General features: G+C 43.1%; 1 protein-coding gene across 3 annotated transcripts in view; it reads left to right on the top strand.

Moving 5' to 3' along the window:
* The first annotated feature begins 2,762 nt into the window (after positions 1–2,762).
* The window catches only part of INSC (INSC spindle orientation adaptor protein), a 314,937-nt gene continuing 300,959 nt past the window's right edge, over positions 2,763–16,740 (top strand). For 2 of the 3 annotated variants that reach the window (XM_030201048.1, XM_030201053.1), the window contains exon 1: positions 2,763–2,881. The gene's annotated coding sequence lies outside the window, so the exon portion shown is untranslated. Of the gene's footprint in view, positions 2,882–2,922; positions 3,016–16,740 lie in introns of those variants that run through there. The other variant, XM_030201051.1, reaches the window with a different exon arrangement.

Here is a 16,740-nt window from a genome sequence, read left to right on the forward strand (position 1 = left end):
GGGGCATTGGCCTTATCTCTTAGTTATTGGAGTTACCATCTAAGCTGCCATATATGGAGTGATTGCATCCACACTCTCTGCCAGGGCACGTAAAGTAGCCCCAAGTAGTAGACTGCCCTGTGGAGTACATGGGGGCAGAAGCTTATCACAATCCTTCATGTACTACACAAGCTTTGCACTTACCACACCTTAAGTTGTGCACTATCCCCCGAATTCTATAAAAAGTGCTAAAAATTGTGCACATAAATTTGAGGCTGTGCCCAATTTGTGTGCACAAATTAAATGAATAATGAGCTAATTAGTGCCAATAATTGGCATGAGTTTAATGAATTCTAATTAGTGCCATTAATTGCTTATTGGCACTACTTAGAATTAATTAAACCCATGCCTAAATTTTACATGTGAATCACAAAAAGGGGTGTGTAAATGGGAGGGTCATGTGCGGGCCTTGGGCCTTTAAGTTATGCACATAGCTATAGAATAAAGGCATCTGTGCCTACATTTATGTACGGGCATTTGCACCACGTTTCAGTTGGAGCAAATGGCTGCATCTAAAGTTAGGTACAGTTCCCAGGCATAAGCACTATTCTATAAACTGTGCCTAACTTTAAGTTCAACTTATAGAATAGCTCATTTATTCAGCACTGATTTTTTAGGCACCATATATTTAGTCCTATATGTATAGGGAGCAATTCTATAACTGGGTGCCACAATTTAGGTGCCCAACTAACAAGGGTAGTGAGCCTATTCTATGAGAACAGTCACATGATAAAAGTTCTTACAGTATACTAGTATAAGTCAGCTTCAACACGCCTACATTTAGGCTAGCTCACTTACACCATATCTACGCCTGGTGTATATGCGGCAAGTTAATGTAAAGTTAAGTAACTGTAACAAAAATATGGAAAACTGTGCATATCACAACCTGGATGTCCCATTTCCTACCTAGATGCCCTGTTCAAAATCAGACCAATAGCTGGTAATTGATAAAACTGGGTCATTTTATTCTTATTTATCCATATGTTCCATATTGTATTCATATTTTCAGTTGTATCTAAGGTGGCGGTGGTGGTGGTGGTGCTGGGGGAGTTATCACTGTGGGTTACAATTACGGCATTTTATTTTACCGTTAATCCCAGTTATCCCAGTTATTATTAACGAGGTATCATTGCATTAAATGGAATTCATGCTAAAATAGAATGAGTTAGTGGTAAAATAGCACATCTTAATGCCAGCTTATGTTGATAGCAGTGTCCCTAATTACTAGGGGGCCATTTTACTAAGCCATGGTAGGCCTAGCGTGTGGCTACCGCATTCTAAAAAGCACTGCCGTGGAATGCACTGAGGAGTTCCTCGGTAGCATGCCGTTCAGTGCAGGCTAATCCCGCGCTGGAAAATAATTTTTATTTTTTAGTGCAGGAGGTGTGCCCATGAGTAGAGAGTAGGCATGCTCTGTGCTAATCAGCTAGCACAGGCACATTACCGCATGCTGCCTTATTAGCACGGGAGTCCTTACTGCCTTCTAAATAGGTGGTGGTAAGGGCTTCCGCGGTAATGGTCACACGCTAATTGGGAAATTAGTATGTGGCCATTAATGGAAAAGATTGAAAACCAGCCATTTCACTGCCATGCTAAAAATGGCCAAGGTGCATGGAAAACTCACGTGCCACTTTTTAGTGCGGCTTAGTAAAATGACCTCTTAATTGGTTAGCCATTTGTGTAAACTCAGCTGTACATTCAAATTTAGCAGTCAGTGACAAAAATCTATGCCAACCTCCTAAATAAGAAACCCACCCCAGGAAAACCTTTGACAGGAGCCTTTTTCTGATGGATTAAACTAGTGCATCTTGTGATCTGAGAAGAACATACTTAGCATGGTGGGGCAAAATTTTTACTGCTTAGAGTTATATAGGTAACTACCAATATTTTCTGGATAAATCTTTTAAAAATATCCCAATATCCTGCTTAGTTCTTAGGCGGAATAGAAATTTTTAACATAAATAAATGTCCTAGACACCCAGACCCTGTTGCTCCTTTCTACATCACCTTTCAGTGGTAATCACTGTTTGAAATAGATTTTTGTATACATGAGAAGTTTAAGAAATCCCTGAATTTTTGATTGTTTATAACCAAAGTTAAAAGTAGGCAGACTTAGAATTGCTAAAGGAAATACTACTGTTAGAATCAAAACAGTAGCATTCCAGACATAGTATGTTTCTATAATACAAATGTTTAAGTTTCTTACTTAAACATACAAGAAATGCTTAACAACCGTAGGAAACAGCCCCACATTCAATCCAGAATGCTTCTGTAACACTGCACATGCTACTGTAGTCAGAGAAGCGTTTCTCTAGAAGACACATCTGGATCTGAACCTTTCCTTAATAATTTGTTTTTCTGTTTCCATTTCAGATACAGTGGTAGAGAGGCCTATTATAAATCTCAAACTTCAGAGTTATTACAGTTCCCTTCTTTAGAATGAAGATAGTCTTAACAGGGCCTTTAATTATGGTTCCCACAATCTGACCGCCATAGAATTCATGTTCTGACCACAGATCTGGGAAAATATTTCCACTGTGATGGCAGTAAAAAATAGAATAATTCCAAGCTGTTTGGACCAGTGCCTAGCTGAAACTATGCAGCATTTGACTGACAAGAGGATGTAGTCTTTATGGAAAGTGAATTTCTGAGGTTTTTTCCCACTCCTTCAGTACTATTTTACCAAGCAGAAGGGAAAGAGCCCAGCTCAGAGCAGTCTGGTTTGTTGTCAGTCAGTTGCAGACTTTTCATTGTTCCCTGCAACTCATTTTGTTCACAAGGGAATAAACATCTGTCTTTAGTCCACCGCTACCACAAGCCTTGTAGAGTGGCTTATGAGCTGGTGAGTATTAACTAGTTCTTTTGAATTTAAGGAACGGGATGGAGAGAGAATCCAGTTATATGGGAAGAACATAGTGTACCTCATCCAGATGTTTGAAAGCTGTATTAGATCAAAGACTAGGGCCTCTGCAGTGGGTGAGTTGTGAATGCTCCATGTTGCTCTTTTTGGAGGGTTTACATTTGTGCATTTTGGAGAGGATGAAATGATATTCAAGCAATTCACAACAAGGCAAAATGCTGTGAGCTACTCTCATGTTTCCCAACTCCAGTGTTGAGAATGACTGTACTTCTTTGTATTTCTGTACATTTCATCAGGTGTGTAGCTAGCGAGAATTCAGTTTTTCCCTTCTTTAACAGCATTGACTTTTTGATTGAGGAAAGTACAAGCTATGCTTTATGATTAGGTTTAGTAGCATCAGGTATGGCTTCTTGGATTTCTTTTAATGAGGATTCTAAAACCACAGAATGTTTCATAATGAAACCAGAGAACAGTGCATTTACAAGAACTTGCTAGCCTTCTGCTAATCACCAACGTATTAGTCTGTTATTTTATGTGCAAAACGCAGAAAGTGTGTAAGAAATCATTGGGAAATGGTGAGTTCTTGCTGTTGGAGAATCACACTTCACATTGGTTTGAAGAATTATACTCTGAGAGGAGTGGAGCTGTAGTTAAATTTCTTTTTAACCTTTTAATATGTATTGTGAATAAAAAAAACAATGGTAAACATCCTTTAATTGATATTTGATTTGGAGAGAGGTGCAATAGATTGCTGTTCTGTGGGTGTTTGATACCTGTGCACCTGCATATTTCCGTTTAAAAATGTCAGAGGGGACTGAATGAAATTCTAGCACAGACTTTTTCCTCCCTGCTCTAACCCTTCCTCCATACCTACCCCTTTCTGCTACAGGCAAGTACATGCATGTGTGGAACAGTATTGCTCCTCGTCTACCTGTGGCCATCTATTTTAACATGGATATATTCATTTGAAAATTGTCCTCAAAGAGGGTAATTTTGTAATAGTCTACATATATGTGAAAAGAAATAGACACTTATTTTACAACTATTTAATAAACACACATTGCTGCCTGTGTGTCTGTATAAAATGCTGGGGAAAAACAGCAGATATTTTTTCACTTAACTAATAGTTAAGCTCTGGAATTCTTTGCCGGAGGATGTGGTAACAGTGGTTAGCGTATCTGGATTTTTAAAAGGTTTGGACAAATTCCTGGAGGAAAAGTCCATAGTCTGCTACTGAGGCAAACATGGGAAGCAACTGCTTGCCCTGGGATTTGTAGTATGGAGTGTTGCCACGAATTGGGTTTCTGCCAGGTACTTATGACCTAGCTTGGCCACTGTTTGGAAAACAGGATGCTGGGCTAGATGGACCATTGGTCTGACTCAGTATGGCTATTCTTATGTTCTTACATGCTTCGGTTGAAGCTGTGAACATCTCAGTTCTTCACTCCATCGCTTTTTGTTATGTTGGCCCAAAACTGTGTAATGAGCTTCTGCTTCATATTAGGAATCTACAGTCTCTTTCTACATTTAAGAAATCACTTAAATCCCACCTGTTTACTCAAGTCTTTGCTTCAGAATTTCACTAGGTTATTTTTTTTTCTTTCTTCTCTTCATCTTCTCCTGTCTCATTTTATTGTGTTGTAAATAACTTTGAAACCTAGAACAGACCATATGGTGGTATATCAAGCAGAAATAAATAAATAATAATTAATAATATATGACTATTTTATAAATAATGGAGTTGATATTCAAAAGGGATTAACCAAGTAGGAGAGGCTCCTGCCTGGTTAAACCCTGCTGAACTGGCCAACCACTGATATTGAGCAGCACTAAGCCCAGGGCTTTTTTTGAGGGGGTACTTAGGGGTACTGAGTACTGGCACCTTTTCCATTTTCTGCTAAAAGTGACCCATGGTCCCCAAGTTTTAATGAAAAAGCTCAGGCTCTACACACCAATTCTGCCTTGACATAGATTCTATGACTGCTTGCAGAGGGCCTGGCTATTGTGGGGTGGGTCCCTCAGTGATCACCCCAACCTCTGAAGTGTGGTCTAGCATTTGAGTACCAGCACCTTTTTTGCTAGAAAAAAATGCACTGACTAAGCCAGATAGTGCCGCTGAATATACCCAGGAACCAGCTAGGTTAGGGGCAGACTGGGGGCAGAACTTGGGCGCAGGAAGCACTTAGCTGGTTATAGGCAATATTCAGTCCGCTAACTGGCAAAGCAAGTGCATAAAGTTGGGACAGCAAAAAGGCTGTCATAAATTTGGGGTCCTTTTATAAAGGTGCGCTAGCATTTTTAGCGTGCTTTAAAAATAAGCATGTGCTAAACGTTAGAGATACCCATATATTTCTATGGGCATTTCTAGTATTTAGCACACATTAAAAACGCTAGTGCGCCTTTGTAAAAGGACCTCTTTATGCACTCAGTGGGCCTTTTACAAAGTTACACTAACATTTTTAGTGTGTGCTAAAATAAGCACGTGCTAAACATTAGAGATGCCCATATATTTCTATGGGCATCTCTAGCATTTAGAGTGCACTAAAAATGCTAGTGCACCTTTGTAAAAGTACCCCTTTAGGCAAGCATTTTTAGTATGCGCTAAAAAATAAGCGTGTGTGTATTAAAAGCAGGAAGCCGGCAAGAGAATTGGTTGGACGACCGAGGGGTAAAAGGGGCGATCAAGGATGACAAATATGTAGCGGAGAGATTGAATGAATTCTTTGCTTCAGTCTTCACCGAGGAAGATTTGGGTGGGATACTGGTGTCGGAAATGGTATTTCAAGCGGACGAGTTAGAGAAACTTACTGAATTCACAGTAAACCTGGAGGACATAATGGGGCAGTTCAGCAAACTGAAGAGTAGAAAATCTCCTGGACTGGATGGTATACATCCTAGAGTACTGATAGAACTGAAAAATGAGCATGCGGAGCATCTGTTAGTGATATGCAATTTATCCTTAAAATTGGGCATGGTACTGGAAGATTGGAGAGTGGCCAATGTAATGCCGAATTTTAAAAAAGGTTCCAGGGGAGATCTGGGAAATTATAGACCGGTGAATCTGACTTTGGTGCCGGGGAAAATGGTAGAGGCTATTATTAAAAACAAAATTACAGAGCACATCCAAGGACATGGATTACTGAGACCAAGTCAGCACGGCTTTAGTGTGGGGAAATCTTGCCTGACCAACTTACTTCAATTCTTTGAAGGAGTAAACAAACATGTGGACAAAGGGGAGCCGGTTGATATTGTGTATCTGGATTTTCAAAAGGTGTTTGATAAGGTACCTCATGAAAGGCTACAGAGGAAATTGGAGTGTCACGGGATAGGAGGAAATGTCCTATTGTGAATTAAAAACTGGTTGAAGGATAGGAAACAAAGAGTGGGGTTAAATGGGCAGTATTCACAATGGAGAAGGGTAGTTAGTGGGGTTCCTCAGGGGTCAGTGCTAGGACTGCTGCTTTTTAATATATTTATAAATGATTTAGAGATGGGAGTAACCAGCGAGGTAATTAAATTTGCTGATGACACAAAGTTATTCAAAGTCGTTAACTCACGAGAGGATTGTGAAAAATTACAGAAGGACCTTACAAGACTGGGAGACTGGGCGGCCAAATGGCAGATGACGTTTAATGTGAACAAGTGCAAGGTGATGCATGTGGGAAAACAGAACCCGAATTATAGCTACGTCATACAAGGTTCCACATTAGGAGTTACGGACCAAGAAAGGGATTTGGGTGTCATCGTTGATAATACACTGAAACCTTCTGCTCAGCGTGCTGCTGTGTCTAGGAAAGCGAATAGAATGTTGGGTATTATTAGGAAAGGTATGGAGAACAGATGTGAGGATGTTATAATGCCGTTGTATCGCTCCATGGTGCGACCGCACCTTGAGTATTGTGTTCAATTCTGGTCGCCGCATCTCAAGAAAGATATAGTAGAACTGGAATAGGTGCAGCGAAGGGCGACAAAAACGATAGCAGGGATGGGACGACTTTCCTATGAGGAAAGACTAAGGAGGCTAGGGCTTTTCAACTTGGAGAAGAGACGGCTGAGGGGAGACATGATAGAGGTATATAAAATAATGAGTGGAGTGGAACAGGTGGATGTGAAGCATCTGTTCACGCTTTCCAAAAATACTAGGAGTAGGGGCATGCGATGAAACTACAGTGTAGTAAATTTAAAACAAATCGGAGAAAATGTTTCTTCACCCAACGCATAATTAAACTCTGGAATTCATTGCCAGAGAACGTAGTGAAGGCGGTTAGCTTGGCAGAGTTTAAAAAGGGGTTGGACGGTTTCCTAAAGGACAAGTCCATAGACCGCTACTAAATGGACTTGGGAAAAATCCACAATTTCGGGAATAACTTGTATAAAATGTTTATACGTTTGGGAAACTTGCCCTTGACCTGGATTGACCGCTGTCGGGGACAGGATGCTGGGCTCGATGGACCTTTGGTCTTTTCCCAGTATGGCATTACTTATGCACTTATCTCTAGCGTTTAACATGCGCTAGTCATTAGCACATGCTAAAATCAATACCATACCTTTGTAAAAGACCCCCTGAGTTAACTGGGCACTGGTCTGAATATCGGCCTGTGCCTGGTTAACTTCCAGGTCAGCACACATACCTGGATATTCAATTCCAGGAGCTGAGCATGCCCCAGAATTGAATATGGAAGTGGCTCACAAGCTGCTTACAGCCACGGGTAGAATATTACCCTCAATCCCCCGGATTCTATATAGTAAGACTTAAGTTGTGTGTGCAAATATGGTCATATTCCAGATTTGTGTACACAACTTAATTAGTTAACAAGCCAATCAGCGCCAGCGAAGGGCGACGAAAATGATAGTGGGGATGGGACGACTTTCCTATGAAGAGAGGCTGAGAAGGCTAGGGCTTTTCAGCTTGGAGAAGAGACGGCTGAGGGGAGATATGATAGAAGTGTATAAAATAATGAGTGGAATGGATCGGGTGGATGTGAAGCGACTGTTCACGCTATCCAAAAATACTAGGACTAGAGGGCATGAGTTGAAGCTACAGTGTGGTAAATTTAAAACGAATCGGAGAAAATTTTTCTTCACCCAACGTGTAATTAGACTCTGGAATTCGTTGCCGGAGAACGTGGTACGGGCGGTTAGCTTGACGGAGTTTAAAAAGGGGTTAGATAGATTCCTAAAAGACAAGTCCATAGACCGCTATTAAATGGACTTGGAAAAATTCCGCATTTTTAGGTATAACTTGTCTGGAATGTTTTTACGTTTGGGGAGCGTGCCAGGTGCCCTTGACCTGGATTGGCCACTGTCGGTGACAGGATGCTGGGCTAGATGGACCTTTGGTCTTTCCCAGTATGGCACTACTTATGTACTTATGTACTAATAATTGCCAATTAACAAGCAAGTATTGACACTAATTGGCATTAATTATAATTCACACTCAGAACTGTCTAAGCGTATTTTATAATGTGACTAGCCGTTAAGCCCGTTAAAACGGGCGAGATTTCCAGCTACCCTCCTCGCCGCCGCTCCCTCCCCCCTCTGTGCCGGGCCCCCTGCACTGACCTGACAGCGCCTCTCACCTCTGTGTGAAAGCGCTGCAGGCAGCAGCAGATCGCTCTGCTGCTGCCTGCAGCGCTTCCACACGGAGGTGAGAGGCGCTGTCAGGTCAGTGTAGGGGGCCTGATACAGAGGGGGGCGGGAGCGGCGGCAGGGATGGGGGGAGGGTGGAGGTTGGTGTGCGTGATGTTAGTTTCCAGGCTGCAGCGGCAGCGTCCGACAGTGACTCCGACTCCGTTTTCCACTCTGTTCCACCCTCTGACGTCATCACGTCTTGACGTGAGGGCGGGACAGAGAGGGAAGTCTCTATTGCGCATCTGCAGGTGAGTCGGTCACTTGCCATTTATATGTTTGATGTGTGTAAATTCTGAGTCACACAGTTGAAAAGGGGCCATGATTGTGGACTGGGCAGGTCATGAGCGTTTCTAAACTTTATGCACATTTTATAAAATGCACCTGGTCCATGCCTAATTTAGGTGTCGACGTTTACACCAAGTTTTACTTGGTGTAACTGCTTGTGACTAAATTTAGTTACACAGATGGGCACTCGGTGTATTCTATAAACCATGTGGAAATGTAGGCGTATTGTATAAAGTATGAATAAATTTAGGCAAACTTTATAGAATACATCTAGGCATATTATTTTTGTCTGCTGATTTTTTAGGTGTGATATATAGAATCTAGTCCAATGTGCATTTATCATGACTTCACTGCCACTCTGCCCAGAACACATCTACGTGAGGCCATATAAAAGTATATGCCTTCTTGGCACTGTGCATATTTTTATGTGTGTAACACATGGGGTAATTTTATAAGAGCGCTTTCATGCACGTAACAAGGTCTTTGCATGTGAAAAATCATTTATAAAATAGTTCACAGAGGGAGGAATTTTCAAAACTGCTCACACTGGTGCAAAGTCTACCAGTATTTTTATGTATGACCAGTTTTCGAAGAAAAGGTGCGAGTGCAAATTGTCTTGGGAAAAAGCACCTGCAGCCTTTTGGAGCTTGCTTTTTCTTCCAGTAATTTTTCAGCCTATATAAGATAAGTTTGCATGATCTAAGCAGAGGATTTCCTGGGGATGGAGTTGTTTAGACACACATACCCCTAATTCTATAAAGGCGCCAAAATTGTGTGTGTAATTTAATTGAATAAGAAGCCAATTAGTGCTAATAACTGGCTTTTTAACAAACAATTATTGGCACTAACTGGAGTCGATTAAGATGCAGCATACCTCTCATGCAGCTATCTTGCATAGTGCATATTTGCAAGAGGTGTGTACGCATGGGCGAAGCATGGGTATGATATAGGTGAGGCTCCCACCAACATATGTAACTTATAGAATATTGACTCCTATATGCTTGAGAAGGACAATTTTCACCCAGGGAGACACCAATTTACCTCAGTAAAAGCCTTGTCTGACAATAGCCCAGCCTTAGCCCATATAAGTACATATGGGGTTATATAACTCTTGTCCAGAACAAAAGTTTTCTGGAGAGTTTAGATCAAGGGAGGAAAATAATGATATTTGATGATTTTGCACATAGTCCCGCCTACATCCTACCCATACACAGAAGTTTGAGAGCTAGATTCAGGTACAGTAGATATTGTCCTGTCCTTAGAGGACTCACAATAAGAACATAAGAATAGCTATACAGGGTCAGACCAATGGTCCACCTAGCCCAGTATCCTGCTTCTAACAGTGGCCATTCCAGGTCACATGTACTTGCCAGAAACCCAAAGAGTAACAACACTTCATGCTGTCAACCCCAGGGCAAGCAGTGGCTTCCCCATGTCTGTCTCAATAGTAGACTATAGACTTTTCCTCCAGGAACTTGTCTAAACCTTTTTAAAACCCAGATACGCAAACTGCTGTTACCTCATCCTCTGGCAACAAGTTCCAGAGCTTAACTCTTCTTTGTTTGAAAAAAATATTTCCTCCTATTTGTTTTGAAAGCATTTCCATGTAATATCATTGTACCTGAGGCAAAGGAAAGTTAAGTGACTTATCCAAGATCACAAGGAGCAGCAGCAAGATTTGAACTGGGCCTTCCTGATTTTCAGCCTCTTGCTGTACCCATTAGGCATATGTTATTTTCCATTGAAATGTTACCTTGGCTTTCTCTAACTACAGGAACATCTGATGTTACAGCAGAGTCCACAGTCAAAGCTATTGGTTTTGGAATAGGCAACAATTTTTTAACAACAGCCAAAGAAGACCCCTGTTTCTCATTCACATTTCCTTGACCAGGTTTAGCAGGGTCTTGTAATGTTAGCGGTAGAATCAAGTCATGTGAGCTTCCAGTGACTGGGTAGGGAGGTGTACCCTCTCAATGGTGCTAAAAGATGCCCCCAAACTTGAAGATGACTGAAGAGTTCAGCTGAGATACCGTACTCACCGGAGCCAGAGTTGCTAGGTATCTGTCCATAGGGACACTCATAACTGCCAATGGAGTAGAGGTACCTTCACCTTAATCTTTCTCTTCACTCTTTTAAGAGTCCTGCTGCACCACACTAGCAGCTAAGAGGCACCAAAGGGGCGTGACCCCCTTTGGTCGCACACTCCACGGGCCGTTTGTCTGTGGCCGCAAGCAAGGAGACTGGCAAACATAGGCAGCAGAAGATGACATCATAGCTGAGGGTGTGGCTAACACTGCAGGATGGACTGGGAAGCAATACTCTCTTTCACCCAGCTGGCTCCCTGCAGCTGCTGTTCTTGGGCTCTCCTCCTCCACACACCAAGTCAGCTTCAAGGCTGCAAGCAGGGAGACTCGCAAAAACAGGCAGCAGAAGATGACATCACAGCTGGGGGCAAGGCTAATGCCATGGAATGGTTTGGGAAGTAATGCTGTCTTTTACCCAGCTGGCTCCCTGCAGCTGCTGCTTTTGGGCTCTCCTCCTCCATGCACCTGATCAGCTTCCTTTCAGACATTTTCTCTGAGGGAATATGGCTTGGGCAGAGTTTGGGTGTAGAAACATTAGCCAGTTAGTGTTATACTTACAGGCTTATTTTCGAAAGAGAAGGGCGGCCATCTTTTGACACAAATCGGGAGATGGGCATCCTTCTCCCAGGGTCGCCCAAATCCGCATAATTGAAAGCCGATTTTGGGTGTCCTTAACTGCTTTCTGTCGCGGGGATGACCAAAGTTCACGGGGGCGTTTTGGAAGCATAGTGAAGGTGGGACTGGGGCGTGCTTAACACATGGGCATCCTCTACTACTACTACTACTACTTAACATTTCTAGAGCGCTACTAGGGTTACGCAGCGCTGTACAAAATAAACAAAGAAGGACGGTCCCTGCTCAAAGGAGCTTACAATCTAAGGAACGAAATGTCAAGTTGGGCAGTCTAGGTTTCCTGGGCAGAGGTGTAGAGGTTAGGTGCCGAAGGCGACATTGAAGAGGTGGGCTTTAAGCAGAGATTTGAAGATGGGCAGGGAGGGGGCCTGGTGTATGGGCTCGGGGAGTTTGTTCCACGCGTGGGGTGAGGCGAGGCAAAAAGGGCGGAGTCTGGAAAAAAGAAGGGCGTCCTTGACGAGCACTTGGACGACTTTACTTGGTCCATTTTTTCTTACAACCAAGCCACAAAAAGGTGCCCTAACTGACCAGATGACCACCGGAGGGAATCGGGGATGACCTCCCCTTACTCTCCCAGTGGTCACTAACCCCCTCCCACCCTAAAAAAAACTTTTCTAATATTTTTTGCCAGCCTGTATGACAGCCTCAAATGTCATACCCAGCTCCCTGGAGCAGTTTTAGTGGGTGCAGTGCACTTCAGACAGGCAGACCCATGCCCATCCCCCCCTTACCTGTTACACTTGTGGTGGTAAATGTGAGCCCTTCAAAACCCACCACAAACCCACTGTACCCACATGTAGGTGCCCCCCTTCACTCCTTAGGGCTATGGTAGTGTTGTACAGTTGTGGGTAGTGGGTTTTTGGGGGGGTTGGGGGGCTCAGCACCCAAGGTAAGGGAGCTATGCACATGGGAGCAATTTCTGACGTCCACTGCAGTGCACCCTAGGGTGCCCGGTTGGTGTCCTGGCATGTGAGGGTGACCAGTGCACTACTAATGCTGGCTCCTCCCACAACCAAATGGCTTGGATTTGGTTGTTTCTGAGATGGGCGTCCTCGGTTTCCATTATTGCCGAAAATCGGGGACGATCATCCCTAAGGACGACCATCTTTAAGGTCGACCTAAATTTCGTGATTTGGTTGTCCCCGACCGTATTATCGAAACTAAAGATGGACGCCCATCTTGTTTCGATAATACAGGTCTTCCCGCCCCTTCGCTGGGATGTCCTGCGAGGACATCCTCAGGAAAACTTGGGCGCTCCTTTCGATTATGCCCCTCCATGTGTACCCTAACCCCCGGATTCTATAAAGGTCACCCAAATATATGCGCCAAAAGTTCAGTGTGATCCTGAGATGTGCAGGCAACTTAATTGGTTAATGAGCCAATATTGGGGTGCCAATATCAATTTTTGACACTAACTGGCAACAATTAGGATTTGCCCACACACCTGGCTGCATGCTATTCTATAAGGCAGTGCGCTTAACTCCAATAGCGTGTGTCTTGAAAGAGGGCGTAGCCATGGGAGGAGGAGCATGGGCATGTCAGAGGCATTCCAAAAATTTGTGCAATAGTTATAGAATACTGGGTCAGTACACCTAACTTGGGTGCCAGAATTTACACCAGAATTCAGCAGGTGCGAGATCTGTGCTTAAGAACAGTGCTTAGTGCTGATTTTTTTCTGGTACCTAATTTGGAGTAAATGTTATAACTAAAGGACTCTAATTATAATTAGTCTCTAAATGTCTATAAACCAAAACAGTCTCTATAGTGATTTTGCCTAATTTGGAGTGCCATATATAGAATCTGACCCTAACTGTATAACGCAGAATTACAGTTGCAGTTAGTTCACTTATAGCCTGCCGTTTCCCATGAATATAGTTCACAGTGGATAACAAGATTCTAGAACACAATAGTCTAGGAAGTAATGTAATATAGCATAAAATAATACTTAAACCTTAGAACAGAGTCACATAATAGTAATACTGATAAAACAATAAAAGTAACTATAATCAGGTTATTTCTTTGTTACATAAATCTGAAACAATAGTGTCTTCAGATCTTTCTTAAACATGGTATAGTTAATAATATTTCTAAGATTATCTGGTAAGAATTTCTAAAATTTTGCACTTTGAAAAGCAAACAAGCAATTAAAAAGTTTCTTAGAGCTAACACCTTTAGGACTCGGGTGATCAAATATTGCCGACTTCCAGAAATTATATGAATAACTTGCCACTGTATAATGTACAAGAGTGATCATGTATAGTGGAACTTGTCCAAATGTAATTTTCCATAACAAACAGCCCAACTTAAAAAATATCCTTGCCTCAATAGTCAACCAATGAATTCTGATAAAATAGGGAGTAATTCTATCTGTTTTATGTAAAGAGGATATTAGGTGTAAGGCCATATTTTGAACCGTTTGAATTTTTCTTAATAGATATTTTGGTAAGCCCAAGCACATTATAGTAGTCAAGTTTCCTAAGGATCAAATTTGACTATTGTAATATAATCTACTTGGGTTATTGTGATAAGTAGTCCTGTATTAATGTCCTGTAGGTCCCATATGCCAATGCTTGACCTGCAATAACGCATAGAGGGAATGCAATGGTGCTACATTAAATCTGAGCTTTGCATGTTGTAAAATCCTACATTACAATCCACCTTATAATTGAAAGAGAAAAACGCCTAGATTTCGACCCAAATCGGGAGATAGACGTTTATCTCACAAAAACGAATACATCGATATAATGGAAAGCCGATTTTGGACGTTTTCAACTGCACTCCATCGCGGAAGCGTACAAAGTTGACGGGGGCGTGTCAGAGGCGTGGCGAAGGCGGAACTGGGGCGTGGTTATCGGCCGAGGAGAGATGGGCGCCTTTCGCTGATAATGGACAAAAAGTATGCGTTTGTTGCTAGCATTTAGGGCACTTTTCCTGGACCCTGTTTTTTCACGAATAAGGCCCCAAAAAGTGCCCTAAATGACCAGATTACCCCCAGAGGGAATCGGGGATGACCTCCCCTGACTCCCCCAGTGGTCACTAACCCCCTCCCACCACAAAAAATGATGTTTCACAACTTTTTATTTTCACCCTCAAATGTCATACCCACCTCCCTGGCAGCAGTATGCAGGTCCCTGGAGCAGTTGTTAGGGGGTGCAGTGGACTTCAGGCAGGTAGACCCAGGCCCATCCCCCCCCTACCTGTTACAATTGTGCTGCTTAATGCTTATTAGTCGTCCAACCCCCCCAAACCCACTGTACCCACATGTAGGTGCCCCCCTTCACCCCTTAGGGATATAGTAATGGTGTAGACTTGTGGGCAGTGGGTTTTGAGGGGGATTTGGGGGGGCTCAACACACAAGGGAAGGGTGCTATGCACCTGGGAGCTCTTTTACCTTTTTTTTGTTTTTGTAAAAGTGCCCCCTAGGGTGCCCGGTTGGTGTCCTGGCATGTGAGGGGGATCAGTGCACTACGACTCCTGGCCCCTCCCACGAACAAATGCCTTGGATTTATTCGTTTTTGAGCTGGGCGCTTTCATTTTCCATTATCGCTGAAAAACAAAAACGAACAACTCACAAATTGTCGAATAAAACATGGACGTCTATTTTTTTTCGAAAATACGGTTTGGTCCGCCCCTTCACGGACCCGTTCTCGGACATAAACGCCCATGGAGATAGACGTTTTCGTTCAATTATGCCCCTCAATGTGTTAAGCCCAGATTTCAAAGCACTTTAGTAAAATGGCCTCTAAGGATCCTTTCCTGCTTATAATCGAACGAGAAAAACGCCCAAGTTCCGACCTAAATCGGGAGATGGACGTTTATCTCATAAAAACGAATAACGCGGTATAATCGAAAGCCGAACTTGGACGTTTTCAACTGCACTCCATCGCAGAAGCGTACAAAGTTGACGGGGGCGTGTCGGAGGCGTGGTGAAGGCGGGACTGGGGCATGGTTATCACCCGAACAGAGATGGGCGCCTTTCGCCGATAATGGAAAAAAAGTATGCGTTTGTAGCTAGAATTTAGGGCACTTTTCCTGGACCCTGTTTTTTCACGAATAAGGCCCCAAAAAGTGCCCTAAATGACCAGATTACCACCAGAGGGAATCGGGGATGACCTCCCCTGACTCCCCCAGTGGTCACTAACCCCCTCCCACCACAAAAAAATGATGTTTCACAATTTTTTATTTTCACCATCAAATGTCATACCCACCTCCCTGGCAGCAGTATGCAGGTCCCTGGAGCAGTTGTTAGGGGGTGCAGTGGACTTCAGGCAGGTGGACCCAGGCCCATCCCTCCCCTACCTGTTACAATTGTGCTGCTTAATGCTTATTAGTCGTCCAACCCCCCAAATCCACTGTACCCACATGTAGGTGCCCCCTTCACCCCTTAGGGATATAGTAATGGTGTAGACTTGTGGGCAGTGGGTTTTGAGGGGGATTTGCGGGGCTCAACACACAAGGGAAGGGTGCTATGCACCTGGGAGCTCTTTTACCTTTTTTTTGTTTTTGTAAAAGTGCCCCCTAGGGTGCCCGGTTGGTGTCCTGGCATGTGAGGGGGGACAGTGCACTACGAATCCTGGCCCCTCCCATGAACAAATGCCTTGGATTTATTAGTTTTTGAGCTGGGCGCTTTCATTTTCCATTATCGCTGAAAAACAAAAACGCCCAGCTCACAAATTGTCGAATAAAACATGGACGTCTATTTTTTGCGAAAATACTGTTCGGTCCGCCCCTTCACGGACCCGTTCTTGGAGATAAACGCTGATGGAGGTAGACGTTTTCATTCGATTATGCCCCTCTTTGTTTTTAAAATGGAACCTCACAAATCCCATATCTTTTAACATGGTACCTTTACATAAGTACATAAGTACATAAGTATTGCCATACTGGGACAGACCAATGGCCCATCAAGCCCAGCATCCTGTCTCCAACAGTGGCCAATCCAGGTCACAAATACCCGGCAAGATCCCCAAAAAGTACAAAGCATTTTATACTGCTTATCCCAGAAATAGTGGATTTTCCCCCAAGTCCAATTTAATAATGGTCTATGGACTTTTCCCTTAGGAAGCTGTCCAAACCTTTTTTAAACTCTGCTAAGCTAACCGTCTTTACCACATTTTCTGGCAGTGAAGTCCAGGGTTTAATTACACGTTGAGTGAAGAAACATTTTCTCTGATTCGTTTTAAATGTACTACTTTGTAGCTTGATCGC

The sequence above is a fragment of the Microcaecilia unicolor genome, chromosome 4, assembly GCF_901765095.1.
Source record: "Microcaecilia unicolor chromosome 4, aMicUni1.1, whole genome shotgun sequence".
NCBI classification, from domain to species: Eukaryota; Metazoa; Chordata; class Amphibia; order Gymnophiona; family Siphonopidae; genus Microcaecilia; species Microcaecilia unicolor.